Below are 17,973 nucleotides of genomic sequence, written 5' to 3'. Positions count from 1 at the left end.
AACGCACTGGAGTTCACCGGCTCGGGCTGAGTGAAGGTGAGCGCGTCCCAAGCGACACATTTCTTTTTTAAAATGCGGCGGTTTTTCCGAATCCGTCGGGTTTTCGCTTGGCCACGCCCCCCGATTTCCGTCGCGTGCATGCCGGCGCCGATGCGCCACAATCCGATCGTGTGCGCCAAAATCCCGGGGCAATACAGGGGAAATCGGCACAAATCGGAAATATTCAGGTAACACGTCGGGAAAACGCGAATCGGGCCCTTAGTAAATGACCCCCTATATGTTCATTAGATACAGCCACTCTCATCACCATGCATTCCTAATGCACAGCCTTACGTGGGCCTCCAGCAGCTTTTGGTCCCGGTATGCCCAGTGCTGGTGCCGGCCCTGGTGACATGTGACAGTTATGTTATGGTACGACACCCGCACAATTGTCAGTGAATTTTCCTCGGGGCAGCTTGTACACTGCAATCCCCCCCCCGCCATCCTCGCACTGTGCTGCTTTGGACTAATGTACTGATCATTAGGTGTGCTGTTGTAGATAAATGTACATGCTGCCATTCCATTACATACTTGTTCACTGATCAGCTGTCCTCTCCTTTAATTTAGAAATCCACCAGAGTCCCCGCTGTCTGTTTTATCTGTTTCATTCTTTCATTATTGGTTTCCACTTTTCATCGCATCGATCTGCTGGTACCTGCACTGGGAAGTCGTTCTCTGTAAACTGGGTTGTTTCTGGTCTTGTTAATGTCTGCAGTGATGGCTCTAAATGTTTCCATTGCAAAACCTATGTTTCCTTTGTAATTGTGTGAGGTTTACAGTAGCTTTCATGAAGTCACCAGTCCTCCTCGGGGTAACATACAAATGCAGATATCTCTTGGATCATAGGGACAGTCAATGATAAGGTAAGACCAATTATTGGGAATGTTAAAGGGGTATTTTCACAATCCTAACCCTGCATTGTCCTATCCAATGTATAAGTTATATGACTAATAGTCATTCTGCCTTTCAACCCTCTAGAGATTGCCTGGAAGCCATTGAGCCCGGCCTATAATGGTTACTTATCACCTTTCCTAGACTCAACACTGCATTCTCATTTTTACCAATTAGGTGTACTGAGTGTGGGGCTTCTATGGTATTGATCACACCCTGCTCAGGTTGGTTGCCGTGTAAGTGTAAAGCTTTTGTTCCAATTCATTTAACATCTGTAACATCTGTGCCTCTACGGACTTCAGAGCCAAATTTGTCCAGTAAATAATGGCTGGGGATGCACTGATGAGTATAATTTTGTTCTAAGATTACATTCTGTCCTTAATAGTCTGAACACTTCTTTATCTCCTTCCTGGCTGACTTAATTGATTTCCACCACACCAGTCTGTCTCCTGTTGATTTTGGGTTGATAATTAAGCTGAGATGGACAGAATTACTTCGCTCCTGCTGTTTTGCATTGTTTGCAACTGGTTCAATCAACTTCTTGACCGGGACTCTGACTTCTCATATAACGTTTGCCTGCCATTTCACCCATGCCATAAGTCTTAGTTGGAACTAGCTAGTGTTTATAATAACTTCTGTATTTTGGATTTCTGAAACCTTGTTTTTCTGACTACCCCTGTTTTCTGACTATCCTTTTTGTGTAGCAATTCTGTAGTTTGTTGTCCTTTTGGTTCTGCACTGGCCTATTACAAGCAAATCAATGACTCAATTCTGGAGCTTTGCTACACATGTTATACCAAGCTTTGCTACATTAAACAACCTCAACTCTGCTACACTGTTATCTAATTCTGCTATATAAGTGGCCAATGCTGCTACACCAGTGACAATTTCAGCCACTGTGCATAACATCTGTGACAGTTCAGACTTTAGTGCAATTCTCTGTCCATAAGATATGGCTGAGGAAGCACTGACAAGTGTGATTTTGTTGATAGGTTGCATTCTGCACCTTTATTTAATGCCATGCTGTCTTTCCACCACGTCAGTCTGTCTCCTGTTGATTTTTCTCTGAGTTGCTAATGGTTACGTTAGCTGAGATATATTTCTCTACATATACTTCCTTCCTGTTGTTCTGTGTTGTCTGGAAATGGTTCAATTAACTTCTGGATCAGGTCTGACATCTCTTATAAGGTTTACCTGCCATTTCACCTGTGCATGTTATAAGTCTTATTTTGAGCTAGCTCGTGTTTATCTCAACTTCTATATTTTGGATTTATTCAGCCTTTGCCTGTTTTCTGACTATCCATTTTTATATCAATTATGTACTGCAATGTCCTTTTGGTTCTAAACTGTATGTGTCGACTTCTCTTCTATGTTTGTATTATCCTGTCTCCACTCTGTCTCAGGGCTCACTGTCTTTGTCTATCCTTTCAGTTCATCCTAGCCGTTCTCTCACTGCATTAGACTGTGCTTTATCAATGGTTAATTTCATTTCAGTCCTCCTATAAATTCATGAACAAATTGACGACTGGTTGTTATCATATTACAAGAATACTGTCCAATCAATGTTGTTAATATCAGACTCTTCGGGACACACCCCAAAACGTTATCACCCATATGTCAATTTCTTCATAATTTCAACAACTCTAAGAAAACATGCTACATAATTGTTATTTCATCGGGAATTACAGTATTAACTATAAACTATAAAACACATCAGAAGTGTTGACAGGTGATCTTTTACTCAAGTTCTCAATCTGCACAAGACATGGAAATAGCTTGGGGCTACTTTTGATTCCATGGAAATGACACTGAGAAGTTACCTTCACCACCTAACTTCTTCAGGGTCTCATTTGCTCAACTCATGGCTGTAACACCTGCCAAGCCCACAGTAAGGTGCTAACATAACAAGGTACTTCATCTCCTAAAAATTCACAGGTACAAAATAAAGCTTGAAATGATGACAGACGTGGTGTAAACTTTCAGCCAGAAAATGAAATCCTGTAATGAGAGAGAAACATGAAGAAATTGGGGAAGCTTTGCATTGCAGGGCTACCGTAATAACCTAGAACGAACCATAATGCACTTGAGTTTTCATATTAAAAACCCAAATATTTATTTTCCGTTCTTTGAATTGTACCTAATCTACATTTTAAAGGAGTTTAGAATACAATACGATTGAATGTTTAATGTTAAAGGGATTTCCCAGGAATTATTGCCAAAAGAAAGAAAGTGTTCTTGCTCTGCTCCAGCTACCAGATCCAGCACTATGCCAGTACTTGGACTGAAGTTCTGGGGGTCACAGGACTTGCATTAGCCAATTAGTGGTCTGCTCAGACCAGGGTCAGTTGTGAAGTATGATAAGTGTTATCCTTGTTTCAAAGAGGTCACTGACTGAAGTGGGTCCTGTAACCCCAAGAACTTGTAGCTGAGCCATCACAGGACCTGCTTTGGTTAATCAGTGGTCTCCTTGGACTTATGACACATGAGGAATTCATATTTCCTTGACCAAGAGGCCACTGATTGGCCAGAGCAAGTTGCTTTGAATCCCAGCACTTTTGGCTGAGACCTCATTGCCAAAGACTGGAAGTACATGGGTGATTCTCTTGATTTGGGAACCAAGAGCAAGAGCACTTTCCCTTTTTAGGTCATCCCAGCCCTGGTGAGGTTGAATTTCCAGGATTTCGGGAAAACCCCTTTAAAACGATTGCAGACAACATTTGTGTCTGGTAGTTCAACTTTAATGGTGTTTCTAACTTATATACAATATTGAACCAGCTAGCAATGTGAGAGGACAATCACGACCCCCCCCCCCATAAGTCATATGATTTCAGATGCTGGAACAATGGCGCATGTTTATCAAAGCCCCTGCGCAAGAGTTTAGTCTGACTTTGCACGTTCTTTTCAGTGCAAACTGCTTTCACATGTATTTATAAAATGCCCACAAGATATTTGTGTTGGAGCTGCACTATACCCCACGCAGCACAAAATTCTGCTCATATCAGAATCCAAAAGAATCGTGTTGCATGTCCTATGTTAAAGGTGCACCAAAATAAGTTGGTACACTCTGTCGGGGGCAGTGGAGGGGGCGCCAAATTCATGAAGAATGGACGCAACAATTCCTGAATCTGGCCCCCCTGCACACTACTCACTGGGTTGAGATAAGAGTTTGTAAACCTCTCTATGTAGAAACTGATTCACTGTGGGGGTCACGAGAGTATGTCTGGTGATAAAACATAACCTTTATTGGGTATAAAAAATAAAATGATGCACAATCCTAAACTATATAAGTGTTAAAAAGGGGGAGCTGCGACCCTAACAACCAACTAATGAGAGTGGAGAACTGCTAGGATCTAACAGATATTGCTGGGAGGCTTATGCAGCAATACGATGAGACAGAGACCCTGGCCTTTTCTAATGCTGGTGCCTAGATCAAGCACTCAGTACACTAGGCTATAATGATACGGTCTCTGTCTAAGCTAGCACTCCTCTAGATATAATTGCGATCCGACGCGTTTCCTGATAGCATTCATCAGGGATCAGATAGTGGATGTAGTGATCAACATATTCATCCACATATAGTAGATGTAATTATGTAGTTGACCACATGGTAGGTCTGACACATATAGATAGCGTGTCCCCGCTATGATATCAACGGCAGTCGCCCGCGGGGAACGCCGGATATTTAATGCTTAAACCCCTCCCTCCCTTGTGACATCACAGACTGGTCTCTAGCCAATGCGGGGGCACCCAGGGGAACGGGCCTCCCCGCATTGGAACGCCCCCTTGTTGTCATTTGACGTTGCGGCCAATGAGGAGGCCGGGAGCCGAAAACGCCTCCGATCACGTGACCGCCCCGACCGCGCGACAATCACTCCCATTGGCTGCTCGGGAGCAAAAAAAAAAATATACACACAGATGAGAGACCAATCCTGCCTTGTTTATCCGGGCAGAAGGGGAGGGGTGCACGATGACAAGAGGGAATTAAAAATACACTCGTCTTTCAGTGTACCCGGCCGGTAAGTATTGCATCCACCCATATACAGGGACATGGATAAAAATAATGCAAAAGATAAGCAAACGATAAGTACGGACGGCAGGAAAACGTTGGTAGGAGGAAACATCCCGCTGAAACATCCCAAAGTTTCTCATCATTTAAGATTTCAAACAAGGGGATGATGAATGACCACGGGATATAGACATACAAAGAGAGACAGGGTAAAGACAGGGGACATGCGATGTAGAGACACGAAAAGGAAGGAGGGTCAAAGAAAGCTGACGAAAGACATGCTTTCGTTAAGTCCCTTAGGGTCAACTGTATCCAGGGTGAAGATCCATTTGGTCTCCTTTTGTTGAATGAGCCTGTCCCAGTTGCCCCCCCGTTTGGGTGGTCTCACTTTTTCTATGACTTGGAACCGTAACAGTTTAGGATCACTGTTATGGCAGATTGCAAAATGTCTAGCCACTGTAGTGGTCCGTTGATTTCTAATGTCCCCAGCATGCTCTTGAATCCTAACTTTAATGGGGCGATAGGTTTTTCCCACATAATTGAGAGGACATGGGCATGTCAGCATGTAGACAGCTCCTACCGTCCTACAGTTCGCATAGTCTCGTATGGAGAAAATTCTTCCATTACTGGCGCTTTGGAAAGTGTTCCCCCCTAGGACCAGTGGGCACACATTACAGTTGCCACACCTAAAGGTCCCTGTCCTCTCTGAGAGCCACGTACGGGGCGATCGTGACGATTCCAGGTGGCTGTGAACCAGCCTGTCACGTAAATTTTTTCCCCGACGATAAGTGACTGATGGAAACGGGAGGAGCACATCTCTCAGATCAGGATCCTGTCTTAGGATCCGCCAGTATTTTTCAAGGATCTTTTTTACTGAATTTGCCTGCACATCGAAAGTCCCGATCAGGCGAAGAGTACTGTCACTTTCCCGGGTTTTTGGGACTAGGAGGTCTTCACGTCTGGAGTTCAAGGCGTTTTGGAAGGCTTTTGTTATTGTCCTTCTGGGAAAACCCCTCCGTATGAACCTGTCACTCAGGTCCCTAGCCTGCAACCGAAAATCCTCGACTTGGCTACAATTACGTCGTAGTCTGAGGAACTGTCCCTTTGGTATCCCTCTTTTGAGGGGAAGAGGATGACAGCTTTCCCAGCGTAGCAAGCTGTTGGTCGCCGTGTCTTTCCTGTGCACTCTAGTCTGTAAATGACCGTCAGTTGTTTTAGAGATACGAATGTCCAGAAACGCAATGGATTGTTCCTGGATTTCGCTCGTAAATCTGAGACCCAACTTGTTCTTGTTTAAGGCCTGGACAAAATTTTCAAAATTTGAGGGGGTGGACGACCATAGGATGAGCACGTCGTCTATATAACGAAGCCATATGGAGATATAACATGTCCATATGGCTAGTTCCTCTGAGAAGACGATACGGTCCTCCCACCAGCCGAGGTAGAGATTAGCGTAGCTGGGGGCCATCGGGCTCCCCATAGCTGTCCCCCTCAGCTGGTGGAAGAGCCTACCCTCAAAGAGGAAAACATTCTTCTCAAGTATGAATTTGAGAAGGGTCCTTACAAACCCATTGTGTCTGTTGAACTGGTTGCCTCTAGTACTCAAAAACGCCTCCATCGCCTCGCAACCCTTATCATGGGGGATGGAGGAGTAGAGGGCCTCCACGTCCAGACTGGCCAGATAGGTGTTCTCATCAACCGTGATCCCTTCGATCTTTGTATGTCTATATCCCGTGGTCATTCATCATCCCCTTGTTTGAAATCTTAAATGATGAGAAACTTTGGGATGTTTCAGCGGGATGTTTCCTCCTACCAACGTTTTCCTGCCGTCCGTACTTATCGTTTGCTTATCTTTTGCATTATTTTTATCCATGTCCCTGTATATGGGTGGATGCAATACTTACCGGCCGGGTACACTGAAAGACGAGTGTATTTTTAATTCCCTCTTGTCATCGTGCACCCCTCCCCTTCTGCCCGGATAAACAAGGCAGGATTGGTCTCTCATCTGTGTGTATATTTTTTTTTTGCTCCCGAGCAGCCAATGGGAGTGATTGTCGCGCGGTCGGGGCGGTCCTTCCGACCCTCACCCTGACGTGCGACCACATGACCGGACTTGGCCCCGCCCCCGATCACGTGATCGGAGGCGTTTTCGGCTCCCGGTCTCCTCATTGGCCGCAACGTCAAATGACAACAAGGGGGCGTTCCAATGCGGGGAGGCCCGTTCCCCTGGGTGCCCCCGCATTGGCTAGAGACCAGTCTGTGATGTCACAAGGGAGGGAGGGGTTTAAGCATTAAATATCCGGCGTTCCCCGCGGGCGACTGCCGTTGATATCATAGCGGGGACACGCTATCTATATGTGTCAGACCTACCATGTGGTCAACTACATAATTACATCTACTATATGTGGATGAATATGTTGATCACTACATCCACTATCTGATCCCTGATGAATGCTATCAGGAAACGCGTCGGATCGCAATTATATCTAGAGGAGTGCTAGCTTAGACAGAGACCGTATCATTATAGCCTAGTGTACTGAGTGCTTGATCTAGGCACCAGCATTAGAAAAGGCCAGGGTCTCTGTCTCATCGTATTGCTGCATAAGCCTCCCAGCAATATCTGTTAGATCCTAGCAGTTCTCCACTCTCATTAGTTGGTTGTTAGGGTCGCAGCTCCCCCTTTTTAACACTTATATAGTTTAGGATTGTGCATCATTTTATTTTTTATACCCAATAAAGGTTATGTTTTATCACCAGACATACTCTCGCGACCCCCACAGTGAATCACCCCCTGCACACTACACAGGCACTGTTTTTGATAAATGTGGGCTAATAACTTATTATTTATGTTGCTGTTTTTTGAATGTGCTGCTCCCACCTCCATGAGTCACCCTCCACATTTTTAAATTTACTTTTTTCCTTTCCTTTCTTACCTGCAACTTTGGTTTACATCTTGTTCTTTTCGCCTCTTCAATATTGTTTTTACACAATGCCAACGTCTTTTCTTTGTCATAATAGAATTTTTATATTGAGCGTAATACCTTCTACTGTTCTTAAGTGAATGATTTTCCTAATGTGTATCTTACGTGCATAAAAACCTGATAAATATGATTTGTGTTAAAAAAGGTGTTTGTTTGATTTTACACTTTTTTGCAGATGTCATTAGGACAAACTGAAGGAGTGAGAGTGAGGACGCTGCTTATATAGGCTGGGGGCAGCATGATGAGAACATGGAGAGGCTGCATATATCAAAGGAGGCAAGGGAACAGGTACATATACATGCAGAGACATGTCTAATGGAATAGATTTATTGAAAAGTGGCCAACCCCTTTAATGTCCTAGTTTAATCTACACATGATTGTAGGAGTAAAGTAGTCCCCCGTGTAGTTTTTCCTACTGAATTGTATAAAAGAAACTACACAAGGCGGTAAATTCAAAGAGGACAGCAATAAAGGTGATGCCACACATGGCCTTTTGAACCCGTTTTTGGCCCGTTTTTAAGCAGTCCGTCAAAAAATGCATGCGTTTTTGACCTGTTTGAATTAAGATAATTGGTCAAACCTGTCAAAAACTGATGCATTTTTTTAAAGGACTGCTTAAAAACAGGCTCAAAACACCACGTGTGCCATCACCCTAAGACCCACAACACATTTCACTGGGGCACATTTACTAAAGGCTTTGCGCCACACGTTAGTCGGACTATTCACATTATTCATGGCTAAAACTTCTTGCACAGGTATTTAAGAAGTGGCTGCACTGGGATTGTGGCGCACGTGACCCTTTTGTGAAGCAGCTGCGCTGCTTTCATGCGACACAAATTAGGGAGCGTGCCATTAGAAGCTCTGACTGATTCGGACCGGGCGCCGTATTTAACTTTCAAATTGTGTTGCACGCCCTATGTTAAAGATACACCACAAAAAAGATGGTGAACTCTGTCGGACCAGTGCGGGTAAGTGACACATTCAGGATTTCGAGCGCACAATCATAGTGAATCGCTGCACGCAGCATAATAGACGGACAATACACTTAGTGAACTCTAGTGACTTCTTAAGTAAATGTTCCCTACTCTGTTTTCCCGTTGCTTTGACATTTGCTCAAAGCCCAACCTCACTACTTTCCTTATTCTCTCAGTTTCACAACTTCCCCTATGACTAGAAGCACTATCGGACGGAGACGGAGCAAGATCATGCAAACACAGCCATACTGTAAGCTTTGTGTTTTAGGGGGTCCCAAGACAAGGTACCATTCTGCTGATCAGTTACATATTATTGACTTATACTAAGGATATGAAAAGGATTTGGGAAGAAAAAAGTGAATGCGAGAACATTCAGAAATACTTAATAACAAGACGGGCCTAGGACAACGAGTGCAATATTCTCATTAAAAGTAAAAGATTGTAATTTATTGATGACTCATTATTCTTAATGTATGTTAGACTAATGGATGTTCTTAATGACTCAATATAGTGTAATACAAGTACAGTAAGTGGTATCACACCATCATAAGTACTTAATCCAGGTATTCTCTTTAAGTTGTTGATCCAAGTTAAAATGTTATCCCATGCAGTCGAATGGAGAATTGCTGCACATGCGTGGAGCACTCTCTGCTTCTCCCGGCTGTGGGAAGGAGGTCAGCGGATCCCATTGCTGAGATAGGACATTTATTGTCTATTTATAACATATATTAAGTATATGTCATAAATTCTGTACATGGGAAAATCCACACACTTTGGGGCTCATTTACTAAGGGTTGCATTGCTCATTTTCGTCGGACTTTGCGCCTTTTTTGGAGATAACACGGCTTGCACAGGTATTTAGCAAGTGTCTGCCCTGGGATTTTGGCGCATGCAATCCTTTTTTGGGGCAGCTGCGTTGGCTTCCATACAACCCAATTTAGGGGGCGTGTTATCGGACAATCCGACTGATCGGTGAACTCTGGGGACGGAAAAAGTAAATGTGCCCCTTTAACTCTACCGCAGGAAGTAGTACCAACCAAAAGAGGAAGTAGTTATGTTCTTTATTGACAACACATAACATTATATACAAACTTCTTTGGGGAGGGGACATCATAGTTAGCAGTTAGGAGTGGCTGCATAGATAATTGGTTGTCTCTTCAGCACATGAACATAGCACTGTAGTGTCTTTTACCCATAGTACATATATGGTTGTGATAGATCCGATCATGCTCAGTGGGTCTGTGACATCAGTAGCAGAACTTTTCTATGATTTTCAGGAGCTGCTGTGTACAAAACATCCATCTATTCCAGGAAGTGCTCCAAGGCACATACTGGCGGTTGATCCACAGGTAGACACCATCTTAGGCTGGATTCACACTGCCGATGTGAATCCAGCATGTGGGGAGAGGAGGAGGAGGTGAGCGCTGATCACCCCTGCCCCTCTCCATAGGGATGTATGGCGCCGTACGCCGTATGCCGTGAAAAGATAGGACATGTCCTATCATTTCACGGGGTACGGAGCGGTACAGTGCTGCACGTGTGCAGCACCATACCGATCCCGTAAGGCATGGTGCGCCTATTGCCAACTATGGGGGACGTATATCAGCCATATATATGTCGGCCGTATATACGTCCCCAATGCGGCAGTGTGAATGTAGCCTTAGTCCCAGCTTTTATCAAGTATGCAAAATAAAAGCATTTTTATTAACCATACAGTAAAACTTACACATATATCATCAAGCTACAGTTCTGAAAGTACAGACATGTTTACAAGGGACAATAATAAACTAGAAATAAAATATATACACTGTAAATGTGTGACAATAAGCAGCTGCATTCTTGAAGTACAGTCAACTATCTTTTTTTTTAGCAGACACAACAGATTCGTGTAAGTACACTCAGATCTATCTCTATTAGCCGCATTCAATGAGTTTAAATGAACAGTACAAGCAGCACCAGCAGCCGTCTACCTTTTCTGGCTGGGATCAGTCATTGATCCCATTAAGGATTTTTTTAGCCACTGCTTAATTAATGTCTTGACGTGGGCAAAAAAATAATGTTGATTGACGCTCTTTTTTCTTAGATGAGAAAACTTTAAACCTAACATCCAGTAAGCAGTCGCCTATCATTGGTATCACAGTCCTGTAATCTCTGCAGAGCTTAGATGTATGGTCACAGTACCCAAAGCTCATGGGTACATCAGCGCCTACATGCTGAGTCTATAGGACTGACAAGGATAGCCAGTGCTGTATTCAGCTCCATGGACTCTGCATGAAGCAACAGGGCCCGAATATTACCGTTTTTCCCTGAATTGTCCCGGGATTTTGGCGCACGCGATCGGGTTGCTGCGCATCGGCGCTGGCATGCACGTGATGGAAATCAGGGGGCATGGCAGTCGGGAAACCTGATGGATTCAGAAAAAACGCCGTATTTTTTTTTTTAAAAATGTGTCACTTGACACGTGCTTACCTGCACCCGGCCTGGCTTGGTGAACTTCAGTGAACTCCGACGGACTTCAGCGCAGCAGCGACACCTGGTGGACATCGGGCACACTACCTTAGTGAATCGCCAGAAGAACCAAATCCTCAACGGACAATCCGCCGCTGGATCGCGAATGCACCAGGTAAGTAAATGTGCCCCATTATGCTGAGCACACCACTAGGGTATCTCTGGTATTCTATTTTACTGTTCGGAGCCTCGTCGATACCTTAGCCCTGTGTTTAGCAACTTCCTGCACTCCTAGAGAGTGATTAGAGCAGGAGGACACATGATCAAGCTGCTGCTCCATTCATTAGAGATATCAGGACCCCCGTTCTCACGTTTGGTGGGGTCCCAGTAGTCAGACTATAACCAATTACATTGATATTCTCTGTAACAATAGGGGGAAACACTAAAAGTTGGTAAAACCCCTTTAGTAATAATAGTTGTTTGTCATTGTTACAGTTAAGCAGAAGCTCTTATCTATTACCATTTGCCAAATATCTTGCCCTACTATAGTTTACACCGTCACGTCTTTAGTGAACTATAGCAGGATCATTCTGGTTTACACGCGTTTCGAGTCTGCCCTCTGTTGCCCCCGGCTCTTACTAGATTAATAGCCTTTTTGGTCACTCTTTTCAAACTCTTAGAAAATGCAATTACAAGCATCACGGTGAAAAATTAAAGCTTTTGCTTCAATCTCATTAAAGAGACAGGGCTCCTATTAACAAGGTAAATGACAAAAGGAGAATTGGAAGAAGATAAGGTGTGGGCAAAGAGAAAAATGGCTTATCTAGCTGCTAAGTGAGAAAAATCCATAGATGGACAAAATCTGAGAAGAGCAAATATACTGTAATGATATTCTAACAAAATGATAGTCACCGTGTGTCTGAAATACGGGGCCCCAAGCTATCAGCTGTCACCCCTGCAAGAATATTCTTCAGTTTTCTTTCCTTACAGCCAGAGGTATAACTTAGTTACTGGCTTCCAATCCAAAATCAACTATTGTGGGCCCATAAAAGTTATGTTTCATGCACAGCTCTTGGACAGAAAGTCCTAAAGATGTACCCTCTTCCAACTGTCCCTACCTAATTGGCCAGTCTATCCTTTGTGGTAGGAGATGAATGGTAGAAGACAAATGTAGAAGAGTAGCAGAAAATTACGTCAAAACCAATAGCACAATGCAGTACAGAATTGATAGACAAAACCGATAGTCAGTAAACAAAGTCAACGAATACAAAATACAGAAGTCAATATTAATGCCAGCAAGCTCCAAATAAGGCTATATTCACACAGAAGTGTGCCTGCTGTACCGTAGCACGGCGGGCACACGTCAGCGCCGCTCACCCTCGCCCCTCTCCATAGCGATATATGGCCGCGGCACCGTATTACGGGAGAAAGAAAGAACATGTTCTATCCTTCTCATGGCTACGGAACGGTACATGTGCGGTACCGTACCTCTCCCATAGGGCACCGTGCACCCATTGCAATGTATGGGGGACGTATATACGCTGTATATACGGTACGTCGGCCATATACGCCCCCCATACGTGCGTGTGTGTGAATGTAGCCTAAGAATGATAGAAAACAAGGAGGAAATAGCTTAAAACCTTTTTATGAGATGTTATATCAGAGTCCCGATCCAGTAAGCGTTTGGACCAGTTTTATGACATCCAGACAAGGAAGCACAGCAGTAGAGAAGTGTGAGTGGAGGAATGATCTGTTCATCTCAGCTAACTTAAAGGAAACCTACCATTTCAAATGGTAGGTGTAAGCTGTAAACACCAAGCACCAGCTCGTTAGTGTTAAAACCGCGGTATCGCGGTTTTAACACTTTTTAAACTTTATAGCAGACGCTGCGGCATTTCCTATGTAGGCGCGCGCACGATCGTGCGCACGCAGCTCCGAAGCAGTTTCTGCTATAAAGTTTAAAAAGTGTTAAAACCGCGATACCGCGGTTTTAACACTAACGAAACTAAGCACCGGCACCAGCTCACCCTGAGCTGGTGCTCGGTGTTTACAGCTTACACCTACCATTTGAAATGGTAGGTTTCCTTTAAATGAATGTCTTATGTCTGTATTAGTTATTGTACAAATGTAGTATTTGGTGGGGTTTATGTGGCATTTTGTGATCTATTGTGCTTTTTGACACATCTAGGTATTTAGGATGCTGGTCCTGAAGTTGAGCATGATGAAAATGCTTCCTTCGGAATGATAAAAATTGTTCACCGCTGATCTATAGTATAACTATGTGGAGCTGGTCCATTACAAAGAGGAATTAACACATATCATTTTTTAATATTTTGGGGATTTTCTTTGCATTTTAGTTGGACTTTGTTTTAATGTTGCACAGTGTTACTTGACAGTGAATTAATAAAAGCACTCTAAACACATTGGGGCACTTTTACTTACCCATTCCTTGGAGTTCACATAAAGTGCATTGTCCGCCGATAATGCACTCTGCCGCGATTCGCTAAGATCAAGCGCCCGATATCCTGCATGTGTCGCTTCCCCGCTCAGGTCCATCGGAGTTCACCTTCTTCTTCCTGATGTATGTAGGTGCTGGATTTTGTGACACAATTTGAATCTTAAATCCTGCACTCAGTCTGAATCAGTCGGATCGTCTGACGGCACGTCCCCCCCCCCCATTTCTGTCATATGGAATCCGGCGCAGCTGCACCACAATCCGATTGCGTGCACCAAAATCCCAGCACAAACCCCTGTTAAATACCTGTCAAAGCTGCGCAAATCCCGAAAACCATGAACAGTCCGACGAAAGTGCGATCCGCCACCCTTAATAAATAAGGCCCGCTTTTGGATGTGGGTTTGTGTGTATTTGCTGTATGTGTGTACGTGGTGTGTATATACTGTATGTATGTGTGTATATGCTGTGTGTGTATATGCTATGTGCACATGATATATATATATATTTATGATGTATGAATGTGCACATTATATGTAGATACTGTATGCATAAGTGTATATATGTCCAGTATGTATGCGTGTCAAAGTGTATAAATGGGTATTTATGAGTGTAGAACTTCATATGTGTGTATATGAGTACATAAATCTGTGTATACACGTGTATGTGATTCTATAAACATGTGTGTGTAAAAATATGTATATATTTTATTAAGGGGAAGTGAGGCCCATGCAGAAGTCTGCTATGGGGCTCAGCCTCTCTTAGTTACCCCCCTAAGTGGGGGTTCCAGAGTTAGAACAATGAATGATCAACTGTGTATATTGGATACATTAAATAGTTGGTACAACTGATGTAAAAGTGTGAATTACCTTAGCTCTTTTAGGTTGAGCTTGATAGAGTAGTGAGATCTAGCCAGAAGAAGACTTCCTATGTGGGAAAAATAAAACTGCTTAATTTTTCTCATTTTCAATAACTTTGACCTAACATTTACTACATTTTAAACGTTAACATAAGCCGCTATATGACGGAAGATTATTTACTGGAGCCGTTCGCTACCTGGTCGTTATCATAATGAGGCGCACATTGTCATCGAGACGTGCTAATGTGTTGTCTGATAGAATGAAACACTGTAATTGGCTGATTTATAACCAAAATAAACCAATGTCTGTTCCCTTTGGTTTCCAGCTCCGTGGGTTCCATCACAGACACAAGGCAAGCCATATTTACTATATATACTCGAGTATAAGCCTAGTTTTTTAGCACAAAAAAATGTGCTGAAAACCCAAACTCGGCTTATACTCGAGTAAAAAATATATAGGTTTTACCAGGTTTTGTGGTAAAATTAGGGGCCTCGGCTTATACTTGGGTCGGCTTATACTCGAGTATATACGGTATATGAGATCAACCTCAGGTTTCAATTACAATAGGAAGCTTTTTTTTAATGAAGTGCTCAGAGTTTCTTAATGTGAAATGAATACACCTTCCAGGACCATCACTCTTAATAGAATTAAGAATAGATTAATAATCGCCAGATACTTTGCAATTAAGAGAGAAGGGAATTTTCCTATTTCCGACACTAATGGATCTTCAGGGAGAGATATTTTTAATATTCAGTGTTAACTATTTTCGATCTTGAAACTGTGATATTAAAATTCTGCTTCAAAAAGTTGCATGGGCCCAGGCACGGAAACAGTTAGCAGCTCAGCTTCTATTTAGAAGATTAAGTATCCACCTGGGATCGTTCCCTAATGGAATTATTAATGGGAATTTTAAAGCTGTCCTCATAATGCAAAATTATATATGTATAGAAATTAGAACTCCAATAACTGTCCATTTCTATGTATTTCTAGAAAGCAATGTTATAAATGTCTGCGCTATGCACTCTTTATTATCCAAAAATGGTTCTAGGTGACCTAATATTGTAAAGATCTTTTGTGTTCCAAAAATAAAACCCCTCTGATGTGTCAATCCATTCAATGGACACCAGAAGAACTCTGGGGTATCTTGCAAAAAGACTTTCCCACAGCCATCAGTGGATTTTACCTGTGACTCAGTGCTTAGCACTACAGCCTTGCAGTGCTCGGGTCCTGGCTTCAAGTCCCATCTGGGTCAACATCTGCAAATAGTTTGTACTTTGTCTTTGTATTTTCCCAAAATTTTCCTCCCAAAATCCAAAACATACTGGTAGGTTGATTAGATTGATTAGACAGCAGCTGCTTAGGCAGGTTCTGTGCAGTGCTGCGGAATCTGCGTGTGCTATATAAAATGAAAATAAAGGAATTAAGGGACCAGTCAACCTATATCCCTAATACATAATTTGGCCAGAATTACCTCAATTAGTCAATCCTTTCTATTTGATAATTCCTAGGATACTTTACTTTGGGTCAAGTGAGCTCATGGTGGCCCCTAAGGCTAGCTGCAAACATCGTAGAATTTAGAATGTAGATTCCACAGCCCAATGTATGAGCTGACTGTCCGACATGCAAACAATAGAGTAGGTCCTATGATTACCGAGTTTGTGTCCCGGGCAGACAACCATGGATGTTTGCGTCCCTCATACCTATACATATGCAGGTAGCCTTAGAATTATAGTCCTTGCTGTTGTCTAATGAAGAACACATCTTCGTGGATGATGTAACTGCCTCCACAGTGGAGATAAAAAACACCACAGCTACCGCTGATGATTAGGCGGGCTCGATGGTTTTCCTTTCTCTATCTCCCCACAAGTTCCCTGTATTGAAGAAGCTTTGACCCAGTTGTCTAGCCCTCACTATTTGATGATCGATAAAAGCACTCAGGTTCTTACGCTTGGCCATTTTCCTGCTTCCATCACATCAAATTTGTGGGTTTTTCCACAAGTAAAAATCCTTTGGATTTTACTTCCCCTTTTCCGGCTCCCATTTCCCATGTTGCTTCAGTACTTCTAGTTTTTTAGGTCTTTGTCTGACTGGAAATTCCAGGGAACATGGGGCCCACTTGATCCAATAAATTCACTCCTCAGGCGAACAGAAGTGAAGTCTGCAGGAAAACAGAAGTGGTTTCCTGAGGTCCAAAAGAAGGCCACTCACTAGATGAAACAGGCCCTGTAACACTCCCGAAACTGGAATTACCAGAGTGACACAGGAACCAAAGTGCAGCAAATATGTGATTATTTATTTCCTTCTCTCACTTGGGGTTTTACAGGACTGAAATATTCTGTGAAATCTACTTTTACCTTGCAATGGTCTGAATGTTGTTGTCTAATGGCATGGAGCTGAAGAAGGGACTTATTTTCCCAACTTAAAAACGTAATGTAAACTTTGAAAATACGTTTTGGTATCCAATGATTGTCTCCAAAATAGGTTATAATGTATTATGTTACATTTTAAAAAAATCAGATCTTATCATTTTTACGGTAATTGCAACCTTGTACTTAGAGAAGAAGTATTTGGATGGTTGGCTGGAGGAAAATGGTAGATTCAAGGACCAAAGACTTAGCCATATTTATTATAAGCGGGGCTGCTGTAAAGTGGAATTTCAATGGTTTCATTAGTAAACATTAACTGAGCAGAAGTTTTAGAGCTGGCATGTGAAATACCAGAACTGCAGTGAAAGAATTATGGACCCCGGACTGATGCAGAAATATCAGACAGATGCAAGCAAGGGCAACCATTAAATGTTAATGGAAAAATAAAAAGATGGTTCTGAGAACTAGGTAGATCACAGGTAATGATGTGAATTGTGATACATTGGATGCCCAAAAGAGAATAGAGGAAAAATGCAAGATTGGATAAGGAAAACCACACCTCTTTTAGCTACCTTGTAAGCCAATATGCAGACTGGCTTATTTACCAAGGGTCCGCGGATCGCACTTTCGTCGGATTTTATTAATTTTTGGGATTTGCGGCACTGTGACAGGTATTTAGAAGGGGATTGTGTCGCACCCGATTGGATTTTGGTGTAGTGGCACTGGCTTTCATGCAACAGAAATCGGGAGGCGTGCCATCGGACGATCCGACTGATTCGGACTGAGCGCGGAATTTTAAGATTAAGATTGTGTCGCAAGCAATGCGCTTACATATACCGGGAAGAAGATGGTGAACTCCGGAGCACCTGAGCGGGAAAGCGACACATGCAGCATATCGGGCGCACAATGTTAGTGAATCGCGGCACAGTGCATTGTCATCGGTCAATGCACTTCAG

At 43.0% G+C, this 17,973-nt stretch overlaps 1 long non-coding RNA gene across 1 annotated transcript; it reads left to right on the top strand.

The window, feature by feature from the left end:
- The first annotated feature begins 1,106 nt into the window (after positions 1-1,106).
- LOC140065652 (uncharacterized) lies at positions 1,107-9,285 on the top strand. Its single transcript, XR_011848003.1, has 3 exons — positions 1,107-1,154; positions 8,093-8,205; positions 9,068-9,285. It is a non-coding gene; the product is annotated as an uncharacterized lncRNA (long non-coding RNA).
- The last annotated feature ends 8,688 nt before the right edge of the window (positions 9,286-17,973 follow it).

This window comes from Engystomops pustulosus, chromosome 6 (genome assembly GCF_040894005.1).
Source record: "Engystomops pustulosus chromosome 6, aEngPut4.maternal, whole genome shotgun sequence".
In the NCBI taxonomy this organism is placed as follows: domain Eukaryota; kingdom Metazoa; phylum Chordata; class Amphibia; order Anura; family Leptodactylidae; genus Engystomops; species Engystomops pustulosus.
This window is presented reverse-complemented; position numbering and strand designations above follow the sequence as displayed.